Raw genomic sequence first — 23,113 nt, 5'->3', positions numbered from 1 at the left:
TGATTAAGAACTTCTCTGACAAGTTACAGGTGATTATTTCAATCTGTTAAGTGTTCATTTGTTACATTGCAGTAGAGGTCTGTCCTTAAAGGGTAAGTTTAGTATTTATCAATTTGGACCCTATTTTCCCATAGTGACTTTAGGTTCTTTTATCTCAGACATGTTAGGATATTACATACATTGACATGTTTCGGCAGAAACTTGCAGACTTCTGAGGAAGGTGGAAGTTTCCGCCGAAACATGTTAATGTATGTAATATCCTAACATGTCTGAGATAAAAGAACCTAAAGTCACTATCATAAACTAAAGACATAATGAACATCATTATGAAGTTCCCAGAAGTGGGAACAACCATTTTTTAAACTTGTTTTGTATTGAGTGCAAGTGCTGCAGCTGGCAACTACGAAGCAAGCTGCATTGTTAAAACTCAGGACAGGTTTACACTAGGGCATTAACAACTTTGATTTTTTCAGGTCGACTTATCTGTCAATAAAGTCTAAGTCGAGTCGACAAGTCATTTGATGACGTCATCACATTGACACAGCGGAGGAAAGTGAAGTATCTCCACACATGTGATGTGTGTCTGTCACTNCGTAAAGGGCACAGGGCTTGCGGAACTTCCGCTTTGAGTCCGCGCGGACCTCCGCAGAGTCTGTTCCGCGTACGTTCCGCCCGAGTATGTTCGGGCCTTACGCTAATCAGAGGCAGTGATTGCATTCCGTACACAAGCACACACAGAGAGAGAGAGGGGGAAAAAACACACGACTTGTCAACTCCTCCTGGGGGGTGTCGACTTGTGCCACTGACGTCGACACGTCGACAAATCGACAAATCGACTTTTCTGTTAATGCCCTAGTTTACACCATTAATGTGCATGGACTGCAAGTGCTCATTTTTGCCACACAGTACATTAACATGACATTAAAGACAATCAATTTATTGTGTTAGTCTCACTAAAACTGGACTTTTAAAACAACTTTAAACATGTCGGTCTGACTGAAATTGGACTGACAGGGATGGGCAGTATTTCTGTTACTTGTATTTGAAATACGTATTTCAATTACATTTGAGTATTTTGTAATTTGTATTTGATAAGGCTGATACAAAGCAAATGTAATTTGTAACAAAATACTTTTCAGTGGAGTCATTTTGTATTTAAAATACTCAAAATATTTTCTCCACGAATCAAAAAACAAAAACAATAGGCTACACATTTTTATGGGCTGTTAAGTCTGGTTAATACATGATCAAGTTGTTGTCTTTTAATGGCTTTGCTTAGTTACACTCAGTTAGTTCTGTGACTGTTCTGCCTTTTTGTGGGGTTCACCAGAGCTTTGTGTATATCCTACAGCCCAAACCTGAATACTCTGCTACACCAAACTGTGACAAAACAAGCGCAAATTTGCAATAGCTGCGACCAAATTTGCTACTATCACACCATTAATGGATGAATCATGGTTGTTCTTTCTGGTATAGTTACTCATGGTCTCTAATTGCAGCATGTAAATTTTGAGCATTTTTGGTCAAGGACTTTTTGAGTTATTCATGAAAAGCTTTGTGGACCGACCGACCAAACAATCAACCGACCGACCGACCGACCGACCGACAGAGTGACCTATAGAGCTGAGGGTCGCTGCTAAAAAGAAAAAGAAAGAAGTATTTTCTGTATTTGAAAATACAAAATACATGTATTTTATTTTGATACATTTTCTGGCACCAGTATTTTGTATTTTATTTTGATACATTTATTTGAGGGGTATTTTGTATTTCGTATCAAAATACATTTTGATGTATTTTTGCCCATCTCTGGTAACAAAATGGTGAAATCTACATCCAGAGCTGTGCATTTTTGGATGGACCAAATGTACAGAGCTGTAAAGTTGTCCACCATGGTACCAGTTTGCCGCAAGCTAACTGTAGCTAACTTGTTTGTCGATTGTTTGGTCTGTGACGTAATAGGTCAGCTTGAAAAAGGTCCAATACTATCAAGCTGAAAGGGGGCATATCTCCACCTAATGTAGAGGAGTCAGACATACTTGGGTCAATAAATGGATTCCCCTCCCGTGCTTGTACTCCAAAGACAAGAGTCTGATTAAATGGCCTAGTCGAGCTGTAACCGTAGCTCGACTTAACTGTGCATGGAAATGTTCAGACTGACAGGCTCAGATTACTGTGTCTCTGGGTTGTGTCTTTGGATTGTTGATGTTTTGAATGGCATTGTTTTTGAAGCTGCAGGACATTTCTGCTTACGAAAATATTTTGGACAGGAGAAGTGCGCGTAAATCGGGTCCAGGTTGAAAAATACTGAAATGACCCTTGCATGCAAAGTGACAGCTGCGGAGACGATGGTTGGATGAAAGCCTGGTACTGAAATCACGCAAGGTAGAATTCTCAGCTCAAGTTTGGGTACAATGATCTCCAATATAATTGATTAGCTCTCTTTCCTTGTCTGACTGTAACAACTTTTTGCATCCATACCTGTCATGTGTTGCATGCTGGGAGGACAATGCGCAGCCAAGACATTGCATCAGCCTGGCGAGCTAATGGTCAGTTATGGATGAAATAAAAGAAAAATATAGCCTCAATTCTCAGGTTGAGTTCAGATTGTGTTTTAACGATGCAGACACTACGGTACAGCAGCAGTGATAAAGTCAAAGCTCTTTTGTCATCGTGTAGTGATCCAGTATCTTTAAGGGCTCCATGTTCTGACTGAACACTGTAACACTGCCGTACTCTGTCTTTGCATGTACGTGTTTGTCAGTCTGGCTCTATACTGAGCAGTCTGTTTATCCAGCTAACAGATAATTGTGTATATCTTGCTGTCAATCTGTCTGTGTCTGTCCACCCGTCTGTTTGTCAATCTGTCACTTGCCCATCTTCCTGTCTGAGCGTGCGCCACGCAGCCTCAACGTGTGAATGAGGGGGATTTTTCACTCTACATTTCTTAACATTCAGTTTTCACACCTCCCTCCCTGCCAGCCCCCGACTCGCTCTCTGCCTTCATCAGCTCATTCCTCCTGCAGATTTTCTTTCTGCATTTCTCTCTCTTCGTTCTTCTCTTTTTTTTTCTCCTCCCATCATCTCCTTTTTTATTCCCTGCCCTTTCTTCTCCTCTCTGTATTTCCATCTGTCTGTCTCTCGTCATCTTTGATGACAGCTGCCACTCACAATCATACAGGTGGGTTGCTATGACAACACGCCCCTGTGATCAAATATTAAACGCTCACATCTTTTCTCATGCACATAACTTATTCATTTATTAAAATGGTGGTCAGGATGGGGGGCCTGTATCTGATGTTGCCCTGTGATGTCAGGCTCTGATGTGGTTGGTTGTCATTTCCAGAATATTCTCAAAATTCATTCATTAATTTGATCCATTATTTTCATCTTTTTTCTGTTTGAGCAACTTTTAAAAAGATGATGCTGTGATGCTGTTTTCCTCTCTCCGAGAAATGATGGAAAACTCTTTATGAGCCTAAATAAAATAAGTGGTTAACAGCATAAATCAAAAACACTGGTTCAACAGTTTCTATAGTGTCCCAGATCAGAGAGGGATATAAATAAAGTTCCCTGATGCAGCCAGAAAAAAAAGACGTTCAGATGACTGCAGTGAGCACATCAGCTAAATTTTCTTAAACACATGCAATTGTATTGGTGTCTCATTTTTCAAGTTCATTAGCAATGAAACGTCCTCATATCTCAGCGCCACAGAATGCTGCTGTTGGACAAATTAAACAATACTCATGCAGACTGAAAATAAAGTGGTCAGCGTTAACTGACTGAACTCTGCTACAGAGATGATCCGCCCGTGCATATGTTGGTTTTTGCTTATTGCTTGCTTTGTTTATCTTCAGATGCTTCATATCATTAAAGTCTGTACAACCTGAAAGCTAAAAGTTTATGTAAGTCAATTAATCCCAGTGATTGATAAAACTATTGAAATTGTGTCATGAAAAAATACAACAGACTTCTTCTTTGCTCCTCTGGCACCACTGCATGTTTTCATCGTCTTTTGGACCATTGGTAGCGTGACATAATGACATGATTGCACGTGGATAACGTGATGGCGCGAAAGACGTAAGTCAGGATCATGAAAACAGCAACCCCCCATGGCCGCCTGCCAGAGGTTTATTTTCAGAAGTTATTTTTGTCTTGTGGAAAACTCCTTCCTTATTGATTGTGGTGACCCATATACAAAAACATTTGTTCCCCACCCTGAGTGTCCCCAAAGCTTCATGGGAGGTTGTGAGCCTTCTTAATTTTAATGGGTGAAAGAGAACTTGGTGGGTTTTTCCCAATCCACCCCTTCCACCTTCACATGGAGGGTCCGCCACATTGAATGCCGTCCCAAACGGCACTGTTGGGATGTGGTGGAACAGGAGATTGGCATCATGGATGTGCAGGCGTCACATCTGCAGCAACTGCGTGATGCTGTCATGTCAATGTGGACCCAAATCTCTGAGAGCCTGGTCTCAATCCAAAGTTGTCAAAATCCGGTGCTTGGGCAGTGACTTCAGAAACCAACTAAAAAAGGTGTCCTTTAATGTTGACGTGATACGCGGCCGGTTGTTATAGTTTTTTTTTGGGCAATTTTGCCTTTAATCCATAGGAAAGCTGAGTGTGAAAGGGGGGAGAGAGAGGGAATGACATGCAGCAAAGGGCCACAGGCTGGAGCCGAACCCGGGCCGTTGCGGCAACAGCCTTGTACATGGGGCGCCTGCTCTATCCACTAAGCCACCGACACCCCAGGTTGTTATAGTTTAACAGCGCCCGCTGGCTTCAGGGGGAAACACGGTTGGACAAGGACAAAAGTTAAAGTGGCAAGTCTGAGTGGAGTGACAGGAGGGGTGGTGGATGGGTCCAACAAACACCAACCTCAGAGAGCGGTGTTCGTGTCCCATAAGATTCTAAAGCCAAACCATCAACAGAACGTCAACAACCAACGCACCTGATACCTTGCATGTCATATGTGGACGTGGAAAGTCCATTCCCAAAACGTCAATATGTAACGAGGTCGGGTGAGAATGTGTTGTGTTGAATCTATGCCACAAAGAATTAAGGCAGTTCTGAAGGCAAAAGGGGTCTAACTCTGTACTGGCATGGTGTACCTAATAAAGTGGCCACAGTAAAGAAGAAAGTGGCTGATAGATTTGACCTTTAAGCCCCTTTGGTGATCACAAACATTCATTCATTCCTATTCAGGGTCATGAGGGTGCTGGAGCTCATCCCAGCTGACATGAGGTGAAAGGTGGGTGACACCTTGGACATGTCACCTGACTATCACAAGGCTGGGTGTCACAAACATCACAAATTACAGGTCTTTCTAGTCTGTGCTAACTTTAAGCGAGGTGTTAAACTCCTGGCTGCTCAGCTGAGCAGCAGATGAGGTCCCATTCTGTGCCGCTCACAAATAAGTGTGTGAAACTTAATGAATATGAAGTAAGGTGCTCCTAATAGCAGCGTGCATGCTCAGCAAAGCTTCCTTGGATATGTGGAACTTTAATAAGTAATGCTCTGTCCCTCTCACATCCAATATTTTACAACAGTAATTAGTATGGGGAAAGGTATACTGCATCTTCTTTAAATGTTAATCATGCCAAGGAGTGTGTGCATTTACAACGCTCAAAAGATGTGGCTGTGCTCGGCACACCCGCAGATATACATTAGCTTAATCTCTACTGTAGCTGCTTCTCTGAGTCAGCTCCCACACACTCCTGCTTCATCATGAGGGATCCTGTAAAGCCCAGAGCTCTGTGCTCTCTTACAGGGTTTGAACTGGATCCACTGGAGAGGGTAAAACTTTGTACTGAGCAGGTCTTTGGTAAAAACGTGTCTAGTAAATATGCCAACAGCCACTGCAGCTACTGAAGCTAAAGGACAGGGTTTGGCTTTGCAGTCTCTCAGGAAGCAGACACCTGCCTCAAAGGTGAAAGCTGGTGCCTACTGGACCCATCCACTTCCACTCATGTCCACCCTACTCGGACTTCTGTTTCCATGTTGTCCCAACACATTTCACCCTGATGCCACCGGGTGCCCTTAATCAATAACGGCGACTGGCCACATATCATGCTGATGTGAAAGGGTGACTTTTTTGTCAGTTGCTGATGCTGTATATCACTGACCATGCACTGGATTTCTACGACTTCAGAGTGAGATTTGGTTGACATAGAAGCAAAACACACAGAGTTTGGTGGTTTTGTGTCTTTTTTCGAGCTGCTATGCAACTTTCTGTGGTTTTGTGTCTCGTCGAGGCGATTACATGTCCTCGTCGTTTTGTATCTCTGTTTTGTTGTTTTGTTGTGTTTTTGTTTCTTTGTGTGTGTGTGTGTGGGGGGGGGGGGGGGGGGGGGGGGTTGCCTCTCTTTGAAGTGGTTATGCATCATTTATGATTTTGTGTCTCTTAGTGGTCATTTAATGTTTCTTTGTGGTTGTTTTATCTCTCTATGATGTAATTTTGTGCCTCTTTTTGGTTGTTCTGTGGCTCGTTGAGGCAATTACATGTCTTGTTCTCATTTTTTGTCTCTTTATAGTTGATTTATGTCTCTTAGTGGTCATTTTGTGTTTATTTGTGGTTGTTTTCTGTCTCTTTAAAGCTGCTTTTTTAATTGGTTAGGGAGTGATCATGATTGTGGTAACATTTAGATAACAATTTCTTAGGTTTAAACAAAAAAAGCAAGGTTAGAGAAACATTGTGATTTCAGTTAAATGTTTTGTTTTGTTTGCTGAAATGACAAAATTTCACGATCCCCCCCAAAAATTAAAAAATCTCATTTTGATTTTATTTTTCTTGTTTAGATCCTGCTGGATAAATATGTACCTGAGTACCTGACCTACTATGTGACTCAGAGGTAAACCGGTTTAACAGTTGTTTTATGCGCAGATGCCTGTTCAAAGTGCAACTAGATCATAAACTACTTCCTCATGTAGAGGCATGAACGGCTGAGGTCCATCAGCGTTGTCACTGGTGTTACACCAACAGGAATATGAACACGTTTAATACAGTTCTATTCATATGAGCTCTAAAATCTGCAGTGCAACCGTCTGTCTCTGCTGTCCTCCCTCTGCCAGTTTTGTGGCTTTCCAGCGACCGCCTCTTGAATTTCTCTCTACTTCACTTTAAAACTGTGAGTGTTTCCATTCCTGAGCGCCGTGTTGGAGGGACAGCAGTCGCAGCATCCTCTGGGGTGTCGATTGTGGCTTGAAGGGTTGGCACAATGCTGGATGACTTATTGAAAATTTTTTTTTTTTTTTTTGGACAGCAATGAAAGAGCAGCTCGTTTTTATTTTCAGAGCTCTTCTAACACATCCACCCGTTTGTGCTCTCACACACACATGCACAAACACACACTCGCTCACACATAAAAAGAGTGAGAGAGGGTGAGATGTTGGATCAAACAGACTCATTTGGCCTCGGTAAGAAAGAGTCCTCTTATCTTGAAACAGCCATTTAGTGTTAATTAATCCTTTTGACTGAAACCTCCCCCTACAACATATTCTCTTTGGTTGTTAGGCTTTCATGCTTAGAGTGCTCGCACTACCTCAGATAGCCAAGTTAATGAAAAATCCCAAAATCTGATTAGGCTGTACTGCCTTTTCTCTCCGTAGCTATCTGGCACAAACGCAACAGCAGCTAGTTAACATGCAGTTTTGCCTTCATGCTTAAAGAACTATCAGTGACGTAGAGATCGCCGCTAACTGTCCATTTTCTCTTAAGCTTTGCAGCGTTGAGCTTTAAAGGGACAAGCTGGACGCCCACACACACACACACACACACACACACACACACAGAATTAACAGGGTTTTCTCGTGGGTGCCGAGCCAAGCCGTGATGACACGCGTTTCCACCACTGCCTCACAACGGGGGCAGAGCAGCGCTGCTGTGGTCCTGCTCCGTAGCAGCTGTGTTGCTTTCTTGCTGACTGATCTTCAAAATCTTTCTTTGATATCTTTGATGCTAAAATGGTTTACATTTGTACACCAAACCTCCCCGTCCGTACAGAGGAGCCTCTGCTTTGTAATCTGGCTTTGTTTCTGTAATTGCCATTCCAGCCTTCAACAAACACAGGCTATCTTTTGCTGCTTGGCTTTCATGTTGTGATGGCCAGCTGATAAGCACTCAGAGGACTGTGGTACTCATGATAAAGCTCAATGGCCTGCACTCAAAAACAAAACCTAAAAGGTTATATTAGTATTTGGCTTTCAATGTCACACAGCTTGCACTCATCAAGCCTTAAAAAATAAAAAACGCTGCAGTGTGTTTCAACAATGGCGAACACTTTGACAGCGTTCTCTCCTGTGACTTTCATGTTAAAAGGCTCTTTGAGGGTTAAAGAGACATTTCAAGAGAATTACTGTTGTTTAAGTCACTGCCTGACAGGAGCATGAAACCTCTGTGTGCCTCTTTTAAACCTGCATTTTGTTCCTAAGATAAGCAGTGACATCAGCAGGACCACTGCCGTAGTCTTTCAACAGGTATAAATCAGAAATCAGGTAACCCTCTAAAAATGGTCCTCCCACAGATGGACAAGGGAGATGGTTGTTTGCATGCTTCTGTTTCATCATGACCTATCTTACCTGATCTTACATGCTGCGCAAATGTGGTATTTCACCTTAACTACATGGGTATTTCCCTGTAATGGCTGCGGGAGAAAGCTGAAGGCGGATTTATACTAGTGCGTCAGCTCTATGTAGAGCCTACGCTGTACCCTGTGCAAGTGGCCTACACCATTGTGAACATTTATACTTGTGCAGTGGTGTGTCTGTGTCACTCTGCAGTTACACCTCCAAAACACTAGTTGGCAGTGGGGTTTCTGTGAAGTGCTGTAAAGTTTAGTTGATTCAAAACACACATTAAACACACATTAAACATGGCTTAATAGAGACAGTTTCAAACACAAGTACACAAATCAGCTTCACTATAACTCGCAGCATTCACAGACAAACACTTGTCTTTATCTGGACACATTTTCCCCACAAATACAACATGCTAACGTTATTAGCACAAGCCTATGGCATTTTACATTGTATAAATAAGCCTAGCGGCTAGCGGACATTTCCTCTACTCATATGAAGCCAGGGACAACAGCAACATGTAACAAAGGTAACATCAGAAAATTTGGCTCCATTACAACTCACAAGGTTCACCAGCAAAACAACTGTCTTATACTAAACACGTTTTCCGAACAAATACAACATGCTAATGTAACCTTGCGATAAGATCACTTAAAAGTAATACTTCTTAATGACCAGCAGTCAATCCAGCAGTTACATAAAAATAATCTTTATTACAATTTTAGTAAGATATATAAAAGGAGTTTTTTTGACACAATACAAAAATAGAAATTTGAAGAAAGAAGACAAACTGGACCTTATTTCACAAATGACAAACACTACCGTACCAGCAGTATAAGTGCAATAGTGCTTTAAGGCTCACAGGGCAACTAAGCTCAAAATGAAACACATACAGTGGACTGGAGCAGATTACTGGCTCGACAGTCACTCGCTACGGTGCGCTCATAAACACATCAAAAAGCAACTCAGGACCTGGGTCTGGCAACTGGCCTCACACTGCGAACCCCTGGCTCGTGCATACCGGCTACCTCCCCTTCAGTGCGACTGCTCGGCTGACAGCAGTGCCCTGAAGAAAGTTTTACACTCGGTTCAACCGTACACTTCACTATACTGTGAGCACATAAATGTGATACAAGCAAGTAGATACAACAACATATATTATTAAAAAGACGTTTTTAAAGTGATAAAGTACTCACACAGCAATACAAAGAGACACTAACTCGATGCCTGGCGTCTTAGCGGACCGCGAGGAGGAAGCGTTTTACTTCCGGTATTGCAGGTAATTATGTCCTGACAGCCCCCTGGCCAGTCAGAATCTCCCACCTGGCCACACTAACGTTATAAGCACAAGCCTATGGCATTTTACATTGTATAAATTAGCCTAGCAGCTAGCAGAGATTTCCTCTGCTCATATGAAGCCAGGATAAATCACACACAAGACTTAAAATGCTATTTTGTGGAGGCTTTACTGTCTTCACAATTTATTGTTTCTTATCTGTGACATAAAAGTAAATAAACTTTGTTTCCACTGAGATAAATGGTTTTCAGCCTCCAAAAATAGGCAGGAGGTCTGCATCGCTGTGACGTGTAGTTACATTTCTGGGGATATGCACCTCAGGCTACAGCGCAGGTTACGATTTACACACCCTAGGTGCGGCATCGATCTGATGCAGTATAATTTAATGAAGCATAAATCCCTCTTAAGGCTTCTGTTTTACCCGTCATCATGTCCATTACCTTATGTGTGGTGCAAACGTATTATTTTGCTGGAATTAAGCTGGAATTTCCCCAGGAATTTGCGTAAAGTTACATGCAGTGCAAAAATGTGCAGTGGATTTGATGAAAAACTTCAGATTTTTGTATCTTTTTAGTGCCACAATTTCGTGCTTTTATCAATTATTATGTTTAATTGACTTGCATAACCTTTTAGCTTAGGTTGAACATATTATAAGGATATGACGCCTTTGAAGATACTTCAAGAAACTACATCACAATAAGCAAAAATACCAATGTGGGCACTGGCGGACCATTTCTATTGCAGAGTTCAAAGGGTAAATTAAAAAAGGGGGGCGGAGGGAAGAGAGAAAAAGCTAAAAAAAATCCCCCTCCCCCTCTTTTTCTCATGAGCAAACACAACCTCTGATATTCTTTCAGTCTGGAGTTAATGCGAAGCGACAAAGTAATGATTTGTGAGCGTTCCCATGCTTCAGGAGTCTCGTACGAGTTCACTCAAAGACTCACCGGCTGCAGCTCTCTCACTCAGACAAAACACAAACACACACAGTCTTTTGGTGCTTTTGTCCCCCTTCCTTGACTCCTGCTAAAAAAACACACAGCCCACGTTCACTGTCTGTGTCTGTTCAGCTAGACACCAGTCAGAGCTTTGTTTCACCGCAGGAACAAATTTGTCATTGAAGTAGGAAAACTGGAATGCCTTTCAAATCACTACAGACGGCTTCTGGTACAAAAACCATTAGGACAAAAAAATAATAATTTCCTCCCAAAGTATATCATTGGAAGATGGGGCAAATGTGCAACAGGTGGTGAGGAGATATGGAGTGAGATGTGGTGACGACGACTGCACAGAACTGATGCACACTTACAATGGAGCATAACAGCCGGGGTCGATCAGAAGTAATACAGAGTCAAAAGTTTTCATAGTTGTTTCAAATGGCTGCACTGGAAGGCGGAGTGAAAAGCCATCCGTCAAAGCGAGTGGAGGAGATATGATGCTTTATAAATATTGGGAGGACAGCACACTGTTCAGCACCACCTCTCTTGGAAAGACTTTCATGATGTTGTTCACACGGAAAGTGACAGAAATAGTTCAGAACAGTTAAGAGCATAGTCCAGGTGACACATGAGAAAACAGAGGAGATCAAACTTTGGCCACTCACAGTGTAAGGCATCGTGAATGTCGGATCGTCAGGTTAGATACGTCACAGAAATTGTCCGACACAGTGCCCCCCATTCCAACATTGGAAAGATGTGGTAACAGAGGGCTCCTGAAGCTATTCCAACATCTGACAAGCAGTTTTAGTGGCGTATACTGGCTGTTTAACCTCCTCCGAACTTTTGTTTGGTATGCATTTTTAATTTCTCCTCGCTATTTGGGTTCAGTAGGACCCAATTAGTACAAATAACTAAACACTGTCAATGATAATAAAGTCCCAATGTCCTCAAACAAGATGATAATAATGCCCAAATGTCCATTAACGAGTACTTCCTAATTAACAGTGTCTTAGCTTGTCACTGTTGCTAAAATTGGTCAAACTTGTTGCCATATCAAACTACAAACATTATTTATCATAACTAAACAAGTTCACAAACAAGGACAGCAGGTCTAAGTTAAGAAGAATGAAGTATAAGGTCAAGTAAACCCAAAATGTGATGTCCTCAAATGAGGAGGCAGGGTCTCAGGAGGTTAATCTGCACACATCATTTTATCTGTTTTTAGACATCAACTAACTTTTAAACCTTTAATAGTTTTGTCTAAACTGGCAAAACCTGAAAACTTAAAAACACTGGAGCTTTACCCCAACACACCTCCCCTCCATGTTTCATCCAAATAAAAGTGCCTTAAATGTCAAGTCAGATGTGATATGTGATGAACAGATTTGAAGAATGCATCAGAAAACCATGGCCCTACACTTGAATTCACTGTGCTGGGGACAAAAATGATGTATGGCCACTCCACACAAGTCTTAACCTCTGCCAGAACAAGGTTGAGGTGTGCAACAGGGGGAATCAGAGCATGGATTTATTGCTCTGCCTGTCCAAGTTGACAGGACTCACTTCTTTCGTCTTTTTTGATTTAAAAGAAGGGAATGACTTGCTTGTAATTGCTTTGAAAAAAAACCCCTCAGATCATTAATAATTCTATTGCATCAGGATGCAAGGTTGAGAGTTGGGTCAGATGAAGTGTGGACTGTCTGCAGTTTGTCTGGATCATTCTTGTCATCCTTTCAGCACAGTCCCCAGAAGAAAATGTTGGCATTGTACATCTCTGTAAACCATGAATATGTTACATTTGCACATTTCATACGTTTCATATTATCAAAGTGATGTAGTGTATGAGTTGATGTAATGCGGAGGATGAGGGGATGTTGGATGGCGTGTCACATCGGCCAGACGCTTGACAACCTGTGGACCACTCTTCGAGACCAGCAAAGAACAATTGCAGTGTTTCCAGCAGCTTCTTCTGCACCAAACACCGGTGCTTTGTGGGTACAGGATATTTCAGCCTGTTCTCATTCTGAGGTCATTAGATACTGCTGCTTTGTCAGTGATTATGGCATGAGACACCAACCCCAAAAGCCACCTTTTGCAGTGGAATGAAACGCAGCTACATCAGTTTGTAACGCAGCTGGATGGAGCCCTTTCATGGTGTTATGATGTCACCTCACTTGTTGCAGTAGTACTGTAAGTAGATTGGGGGTGTAATTAAATACTGTGGCCAGAAGGCACCTATCGCGATGATATGATATGCCAGAGGATGGCATCAGTTCGAAACGCTGCTGGAAAGTTCCGCTGTTCACTCTCCGTATGACTATACAGCCAAACCATGGTGTTTTCTCCTGTACCTAACCACATGCTTTTGTTGATGTCCCAGTGTTGGTTGCCACATGATTTTGTTGCCTCGGATACCTAGCATGTAATATGTAGACATGAAAATTTTGAAGATTTGTGACGACTTGAGATGAGAACGTGTAGTAGTTTTAGTAGTATGAAAAGTAGTATGATAGTTTTTTACTGAGCTTGTGCCCAAAGCAAAAACTTCATCTCTCATCCTAACCATAATCAAGTAGTTTTTGTTCCATAACTGAAGCACACGTTAACCACAACATGGTCAAGCAAGGGAGTTCAAGTATCTTGGGGTCTTGTTCATGAGTGAGGGTAGAATGGAGTGTGAGATGGATCAGCGGGTCGATGCGGCTTCTGCAGTGATGCAGGTGCCAGAAAGCAAAGCTTTCAATTTACTTGTCCATCTATGTCCCAACCCTCACCTATGGTCATGAACTCTAGGTAGTGACCGAAAGAATGAGATCACGCATACAAGCGGTGGAAATAAGTTTCCTCCGTGGGGTGTCTCGGCTCAGCTTTAGAGATAGGGGGAGGAGCTTGGACATTCAGAGGGAGCTCGGAGTAGAGCTGCTGCTCCTTCACGTCGAAAGGAGTCAGTTGAGGTGGTTCGGGCATCTGATCAGGATCCTCCTGGGCGCCTCCCACTGGAGGTGTTCCGGGCACGTCCCGCTGGTAGGAGGCCCCGGGGCAGACCCAGAACACGCTGGAGGGATTACATATCTTGTCTGGCTTGGGAACACCTTGGGGTCCTCCAGGAGGAGCTGGAAAGTGTTGCTGGGGAGAGGGATGTCTGGGATGCTTTGCTTGGCCTGCTGCCCCCGAGACCCGGCCCTGGATAAGCGGATGAAAATGGATGGATGGTCAAAATGTTAAGTTTTAATGTATCCCCTACATGGTAACGTGCAAATGTAATGTTCTTGTGGTTTGGAGGAAGGTACTATGCCAATATTTTTTTAGCGATTGGGTCCATCTTCTCTGGAGAATGTATCCCTGTGTTGGATCAAAAATAATTGTAAATGCTGACTTTATTACTTCAGTAGAATGCTAATAGCAAATGGTTTGATTTCACATCATTGCTTGCCCTTTAAGAGAGAACTATGAATATTTCGTCAAAGTGATCTATCTGATTGACAGCTGAGAATATAACTTTTTTTATTAGAGGAGTGAAACAAACCCCGAACCAAGTGATTAAATGGAAATGCTTTACACACAAGGTTTTTTCTTTTCCTTTGTTTTTTTTTTTTTCCTTGAACCAGATTCAGATTTTTTATGAACACCAAATTTAAGTGCTGCTCACTCACAGGTTGAGTTGATTGGCTCTCATTAGGTGAGTCTTTCTCACGAGTGAAGGAGTGAGCGTTTCGGGATTTGTGCAGGCTCAGGTACCTGGGAAATGTCTTGATGCTGTGCAGAGATTTACAGAGTAACTGGGGACTGCGTGGGATCTGACTTAGTGTTTTTGACATGTTTCCATGGGGACTAATTTGCTTTACACATAATGACAGCAACTAACAATCTGTCTGCACCCCGTCTCTCTGCTTTCCCCACCTCAGCCGGGTATTTTTCTTTTTCCATGCCTCCCCAAGGACAGTCAAATGTCACACTAACTAGTCGTGTCGTGAGGTGAATTTGTCTTCTCCTGTGGTTCTTTAACATTTTCAGCCATGAAGCAACCTAAGAACAATTAGCCTCTCACCAGTGGGACTTAGTTTAATTGACCCATGAAAGGTTGATGACCCACTTCAGGGTCCTGATCCATAGTTTCAGAGATGCTGACATGCAGGATGTGTATATAAAGCTTTAAATACATTCTCCTACTCTGGGAGCCAGTCTAATGAAAACATTCCCCGGCCATGTTGTGACCCAACAGAAACAGACTCACATCTTATTTTAGGTCCTGAACCTGAAAAAAATGTAGGCAGTGTTTTGTCAAAGTCTGGTTTGAGACCAAAAGTGGGTCATGGGAAGATTAAAACTGGCCTTCAAATTACTCTCTAGAAATTCATGTCAGAACTCATTGGCTATGCTATGTTGCAAGACCTCTGCTGTGCGAGCTAAAGTTTTCCATACGCGTCTCCTCAGTGAGTCAGCATACCACAGTAAGCACGGAGTAGAAATCAATTCATTTCAATTCAGCTTTATTGTCCTCAAGGGGAAATTCTTTAAACCAAGAGTTAAAGAAAACATCAATACATTCATAAAAGCTCATATGGAAACCATGAACTGGAGTCCTCACTTATCATGTGTGCTCTGTACTGTAGTTACTGCTTCAATAGATCAAATCACCACCAACATTAAACTGAATACTCAATTCACTGCTTTTTCCACTGTGGGCTTTTAAGTACCGTCATCTCACTTTAAAATAACATTTATTTCTGCCATGCTTCAACATTTATACTCCTCTATAAAATGCTGCTGATCATCAATTCACTTTATGTGCTTAAAAAAGAAATGCATTTTAACCCTTCGAACTCTGCAATACAAATGGTGAGTCGGTGCCTACGCTGGTATTTTTGTTTATTATGATATCATATCAAGGAGTATCTTAAAATGCTTTATATTCCTAAAGTCTATAAAACCTAAACTGAAAGTTTAGGTGAGTCAATAAACCTTAATAAGTGATAAAAGTTCTGAAATTGGGTCATAAAAAAAATACAAAAATCATTTCTTTTTCATCAGATTTTACAAAATGAAAACACAAAATATATTGATCCAGGAGGGATTTAAATGTAGAAACATAAACATAAAATATAACACTTCGAACAAAGAAGTTATTTTCAATTCAGTTCAGTTCAGTTTTATGTATAAAGTCTAATATCACAATTTGCCTTAGAGGGTATTCATCTGTCCTTGAAACCTCACAATAGATAAGGAAAAACTCCTCCTAAAAACCCTTTAATGGGAAAATAATAATAATGGCAATAATAACCTAATAATAGCATTCACTTTCTGCTGCAAAAGGAATGACTGTTCTAGCTATTATGGTTTTTATTTTAGATATATATCCAGGATTGTGGAAACAGTAATCTCCTGCAGCCATTACAGGAAAATACAGGTATAATTACAGTGAAATATCACGTTTGCACGGCGTGTAAGGTAAGGTGACGTTAGGTCATAACACAGTGACAGGGAAGACAGAAGCCTCAGGTTTCTGCTGCTAAAAGAATGAATGCTCTATTCTAGTCTGAGGTGGTTCTCTACCATGGGAGAGAGTTATTGCCCCAAGTAAAGGAGGAGGGTAAAATAGAGCTTGAGATGGACAGGTGTATTGGTGATACGGGCGTTGCACCAGACTGTCATGGTGAAGAGGGAGCTAAGCAGAAAAGCAAAGCTCTTGATTCACCAGCACATCTATGCTCCAACCTTCACCTGTGGTCATGAGCTTTGGGTATTTACGTAAAGAATGAGATCACGGATGCAAGCTGCCGAAATGAATTTCCTCTGTAGGGTGTCTGGGCTCAGTCTGACAGATATGATGAGGAGCTCAGATATCCAGAGGGAGTTCAGAGTAGAGCCGCTGCTCCTTTGCTTCGAAACAGACCATCTGAGGTGGTCAGAGCACCTGAACAGGACGTCTCCCGGGTGCCTCCTGTGAGAGGTTTTCCAAGCACGTCCAACTGGTAAAAGGCCCCGAGGTCAACCCAGAACATGCTGGAGGGATTATATATCATCTGGCCTTGAAATGCCTCAAGATCCCACAGTAGGAGTTGGAAATCATTGCTTGGTAGAGGGACGTCTGAAGTACCCTGCGCTGCCTGCTGCCCTTGTGACCGGGGCCCAGATGAGAGAATGAAAATTGATGGATGAAAGGGGGTAACACTCATAATCCCCAGCAGGAAATACAATACACCATGATGCCTAAGAATACAATGGAGAATATATTTTTGCTACGTTTATAATGCCTTTCATAACAGCCCAGTGATGGCAGTGTTGGCAGCTGGAATGTAGATAACATCACAGAGGCCACCGATAATAAAGAAATAACACTTGGAGTATTGGCATTTGATAATGCCAATCATGACATTTTATTACAGAAACTTTCTCTCTATGATTTGTGCAGCTCAAATCGGTCATGGTTCAAAGCTATTTGATAGAATGCAGTTTGTTTCCTGGAACAATACCTCATCTGATTATAAGTCGATTTCTTGTGGTGTGCCCCAAGGATCGATTTTGGGCCCGTAACTGTTTCTTAAATGATCTATACATGATATTATCAAAAGCATCTTTTATTCTCTTTGCAGATGACTCCAGTATTTTTTATCTGGTAAGAATGGACCCAAATTAATATCAGAAGTGAACACTGAATTGCGCAAAGTTGACACCTGGTTCAAGGCAAACAAACTGTCACTTAATATAAAGAAAAGCTCATACATGTTATTTACCCCTAGAACTCAACAAGCAACAAACACTCTTCCCAATGTTTATATTGACAATAACATCTTGGAGAGGGCTATTGCAACTAAATTTCTAGGTATTCTTATTGATGAAAATCTCACTTGGAAAAGTCATATTCCGTTCATTTCAAACAAGACTGCAAAAAATATTGCAGTAAGCAGAAAAAACTAATGGCACTGATTAGCTAATGTGATTTTTCATCTGGAGTAAAAACAGATTCTTGGCCCTCTATGGCAACTTTATTAAGTCTGGACATGCAACACAAAGCAGGAGGGGAGCAATGATTGCTGTGGTTCCACTCAGAAATAGACAGATAGGGATTAGACTGCAGATTTGGCCTGTTGGATATGTTTTTGAGGGCACAAACGTCATACATCACACCCTGGTTGGTCAATCCCACACAGCTTTTAACACATCTGTGTGCCTGTGTGCATTTATATGTGTGTGTCCTCGGTGGGACGCTGTCAAGAAATCACAGGAAGAGGTGGAAAGGACAGATACAGAGGTCTAAATGTGGCACTCAGACACATATGGAGCCTATTACCTCTCGTACTGAGTTTCTTGCTCTGGCTCAGTGTCCAGTGTCAGCCTATCTGTCTCTGTCTCGTTGTCAGTTCACTTCAGCTTGTGATAATTGGGGTGATTATGATGTGTGGATGTGAGGCCGATGTGTTGAGCTCCCCTGGATGAATGGCATCAGATTGTTTTGTATCGCCAAATACGAAAAATAGAGCACAAAAAGTGAAATAACAGGCTCCATTTTATCAAGACAATTTGTTGTAATGAGCTTGAAGTCAATGAGTAAGTCACCTCTTTGTGCCATGAAGACACTGTTGCTCTGTTCTTTTCTTCCTTCGGGGCCACGGAGGTTTGATTTGGCCAGAAAATGTGTAATTTGATGATACTTTTCTCCTTTGATACGTTTCCCTCCTCGTCACATAAAGGTTATTTTAGGGAAATCATTCTCTCCTCTCCTATCATTTGTCCTCTTTTTCTACTCTCCATATTTCTCCTTTCGGCCCATTTCTCCCTCGGTCGCTCCTCCTCCTCCTCGTCAGACCAACGGTAAGTATAATTTCAGAGACCAAATTTTTTCCTCCAAGCCACAATGGTTCTCCTCCTCCCTTTTCTAAGACCCTCCTCTGCCTCCTTTCAGAGGGCTTTTCCCTCAGAACTTCAATCTCTCCTTAACTCCCGTCCTCCCAAACCTCCTCCTTTTCCCTATATTTTTTCTCCCCCCTCTCTTTACCCCCCCGGAGACCTTGGACAGTGATGCCGGGTGTATTTAAGAAGGAAGCCGAGGATTTTCCACAAAGCTTCAATCTTGGTCTTTTACAGAGCGGCACCACATGAACACACACCAGGCTGCCAAACCAGGCTTTATAATGGCTTAAAATGTCCAGAGGAGGCGGGAGTGGAGGGGGGTGTATGAGAGGGAACGTAAAATAAGTGGTTGTGAGCAAAAAAAAAGGACTGACGACATTGTAAAGGAGGGGGTAAAGAAGTCATTCTCTTTGTCCTTTGTTTAACATATTTACAGATTAATTATTCTGACTCAGTTTAAGTGTAATTTGGATGTTTTTTGCTTTGTCGACCATGTTCCCATTCAATAAAGCACCAATAAACTGAGACAAATGGAAAAGAGAAATTGATGGAAGGATGGAGGGTGGGGAGAACAGGAAAGAGAAAGAAAAAAAAGGTTAAAGGGAGTTGAAAGAGAAGAAAAAACAGAGAGAAAGCGACTCACGAGAAAGAAAGTCTCCCATTTCCTTCACCTCGGGCTGATCCAGCTGAGCCTAAAACCACACAGCCACGTGGACACCACAACCTTCCTCTGTGTGTATGTGCGAGAGACCTACATTTATAGTGTGTTAAAGTGCAGTGTGTGTGTGTGGGTGTGTGTACATGTTAATGGGAGATGTGTGGGCCATTTCTGCATTTACAATGTGTGGAAGTGCACTGGTTTTGCGTGCTGGTGTGAGCTTAATGAGTGCGTTTTTGTGTGTCCGCCCATGTTGCTGCTCAATTTGTTGTGTGCTCGAGTTGTGTGATTGTGCTCATGTGTCCCTGTGAGTGTGTGGGCTGTTTTTATTGCAATTTTGTCTGCCTGTGTGTGAGGGACTGTGTGACTGCAGCATTTACGATTGTGTGCGATGGTGCAATCTGTATATGAGGACCTTTCACAGGTATTCACACCGACTTTATGAGGACATCACTGACTTGTGAGGACAGTGCTCATGTCCTCACAAGTCAAACACTGCGGAGGCACTTATCAAGTCATAACTAACTCCCTTCTGCTTTTTCCTGCTATGTCCCTTTAAGTCTGTCATACCCGAATATCTGTGTGTGTGTGTGTGTGTGTGTGTGTGTGTGTGTAATACGCAGTCCACACACAGTTATAAAGTGCCAAATACCTGCATATATGTTCAGGATATAAATGTACTTTAGTGTATTTTCTGAATGATATAAAGGATCTTAGATTAATCTGAGCTACTGATGTGAGCTGGGCGATGATGTCACAGATAGCACAGAGTCAGACAGCGAGACTTTTCTTCTTCCACAACCAGAAATCCAGCATCTAATTTAGCAGAACCGCCGTCTCAGTGCTTCTCATCTGTCTCCCCATTTATCCTTCTCTTCTCTCTGTATGGAAATCTGGCATCTAATCTTGCATGAACAAGTGAATTAATGCAGATTTTTTTTTTTCGTTGTCTCTCTGTCGCTGTATCAATCGTACTGATGTAGGAACACATCCTTCCTCTAAGGCTCTTTTCATTCTTTCTTTTCTACTTAATGTTTTATCAAAATAAAACCAATTTCTGATACAGTTCAATTAAAAAAGTTGAGCTGCTTTTCCTTGATAATTGTGCGTCTACCATAAGCAAGTAAAGAGGCTATGTACATAAATGGTTTGATGAGTTTTCGTTATTGTTGTTATTTCCTACTTTGTTGTGCTGTTGCCTGGAGACAGAGTTAATTTTGTTAAAAGTCAGTAATGAATGATATGACTTAAAGATTTTTGGCTGGGTTTTTGCTTTTGATAAATCTTCCATCCTAATAATTAAAGCTAATGATGAAAAATGTGCTCTGTGCAACACCGACAAAAAATAGACAAGGTGCACATTTTCTCAAATCATCACATATTGCTAACACATTCTCACTGCGACCTCGTCACATGTCCACGTTTGGACGTCCAAGGTACCCTGGGTGTGTTGGTTGTTGACGTTCTGGGACGCCGTGTCAACTTCAGCCTGTTACATGCATTGTCTGTTTTCAAAATACACTTCTGTTTTCACAGGAAATGTACAGTTTACATGCAGTCTCTTTCAAAATAAAAGCACTATGTTTTGTCAACACACACAAATGGTTGGGTTTAGGCAACAAAAGAGCAGGGTTAGGCTTTATAATCTTACAGGAAGGGAACATCGGCCTCCCCACTGAAAGTCAGTGGTTGTTGGATCCATCCACTGCCTTAACCTTTGTTGTTTTTCCATCATGTTTCCTCTCTTTTGCCACCAGGCACTAACCAAGCACCAGATTTTGATGACCGAGACCGAGTTAATATCGCCACTGACAGTCAGTGGCCTCTCATGCCTACATATTAAGCGGCAGGTATTCTCCTGCGTCTGCTGTTGACATTCCAGGATGCCGCAACCACCGCCGCTACGTCAACAAAAGCACGTGGTTAGGTTTAGAAAACATCACTGTTTGACTCTACATTCCTAGAGGACGCGAACACTGGCTTCCGGGTGCAAGTCTGAGGTTTGTTGGACCCATCCACCCCCCTCCTGCCCACACTATAAGAACTTTCCAGCTCCTTAAATTACATTGTTACCTGCAGTGTTTCAACCTGACGCCATCGAGCAATATATCATACCGCCGCGACAGGTGCCGCCTGGCCGTGTTATGAACTAATGCCACCTGTCTGTGTGTCATACTGCCACGAAAGAGGGCTTTTGGTGTCAGGTGTCTGATGTCGACATCACTGACAAAGTGACGGTATTTGATGACTTCAGAATTAGAACTGTTTGCTTCGATTACAATAGTTGTCTAAGTGGCAAAGACGTGCACTCTGCTGAGTGCATTTTTCTAGTTTGAATAATTTTAGAGGTCTTTACAGAAAAATAAAATCTGAAAGAAGCATTGTGTGGCAGATGCCTTTCTATCCTGAAAATTATTGAGGCCCCTCCAGATACGCTTGTGGCCCCTGAGACGGGTCCCAATGCATTATGCGTCAAAAATAATGACATAGGATTGATGAGTAGTGCATTTTTTTTGTCTTTTATGTGTGTTAAATGTTCTCTACTTTAAAAATCATTATATTGAACAATAATTTATCTGTGTGCAGTATTTGTACGTGTAAAGGTATGTACTTTGTTAATAGTTGAGATGACAACTATTTATTTTCTTAAAAAGGAGGTTTAAAATGAACTGTAAGCTTTTATAAATACCATTTCGTGTCACCAAATGTGAGCATGTGTGACCTGGCGGCCTGGTGGTTCTCACTGTCACCTCACATCAGTGCTCATGCCCCAGTCCGGCTCCTTCCGGTGTGGAGTTTGCATGTCCTCCCTTAAATTGCCCAAAGCTATAAATGCATTTGTCTGTGTTGCAGAGGGGTGAGCTGTCTAGAGAGGTTTCCCGCTTTTTGGCAAGTGCATGCTGGGATTGATTTCAGCCACATTGTGAAACTGGGCAAAAGTAAGCAGGTGTAGAAATGGATGGAGGCATAAAGACCATTCTGAGCATGACATACGTTTCTCCTTACTCAGAGACCCATGTAGATGCAAAGAGGATTTGTGTTTATGACCCAAATGGATTTTGTTGCTGTACTGCAATAAAGAACCGCTAATTGCTGTTATATAAAACCATTTTTGTGTCTGTCCGTGTCTGTTATCTACACCTTGTCTCCAAAGCTGCAGACTTAAATTCAACACCTCATTTAGCATAATGTGTGTCTCCAGAGTCAGTCTCTGTCTGGTTCCATCTCCCTCCCCCTCACTCTTAATGGTGGGCTAAAAGTAATATCAAATTCTGTGTTTCTTTGTCTGATCACTGTCTTCATAATTTATATCAACTTTTGTATTTCACCGCTGTCAATAAACATGGCAAACTGTCTCTGCAAATGCATCGTCCAATCTCCCACAGCCCACTGTCTGATTGTCTGTAAAAAACGTCTTCAGTAGACCATCAAAAGCTGAGGTTTCGAGTCCAAAGGGAGAAAAAAAAATAACATCCTCAGGCTGATTATCAAAGAGAGGTGAATCACACATCTATAAAGTTCAGAGAAAAAAGAAAAAAACCTCCATGAATCAAAGGTTTTCAGCAAACCTAATGTACCCTTACCGGAGACAGGGGCTGGCATCACAGGACAGAAACTGATGTGGACTGAAATACGCTATAAGGCAGCAAAAATGTCTCTGGGTTATGGTTAGAGAGCATTTATACTATACTTACTACTAAGACTTGTCACATATAGCTGCTTGTTCAGTGGACATCAGATGCATTGTGTCTTTTCAAAATGCACTTCTGTTTTTAAAGGAAATGTACAGTTTCTGTTTGT

Source organism: Epinephelus moara, chromosome 19 (genome assembly GCF_006386435.1).
Source record: "Epinephelus moara isolate mb chromosome 19, YSFRI_EMoa_1.0, whole genome shotgun sequence".
In the NCBI taxonomy this organism is placed as follows: domain Eukaryota; kingdom Metazoa; phylum Chordata; class Actinopteri; order Perciformes; family Serranidae; genus Epinephelus; species Epinephelus moara.
This window is presented reverse-complemented; position numbering follows the sequence as displayed.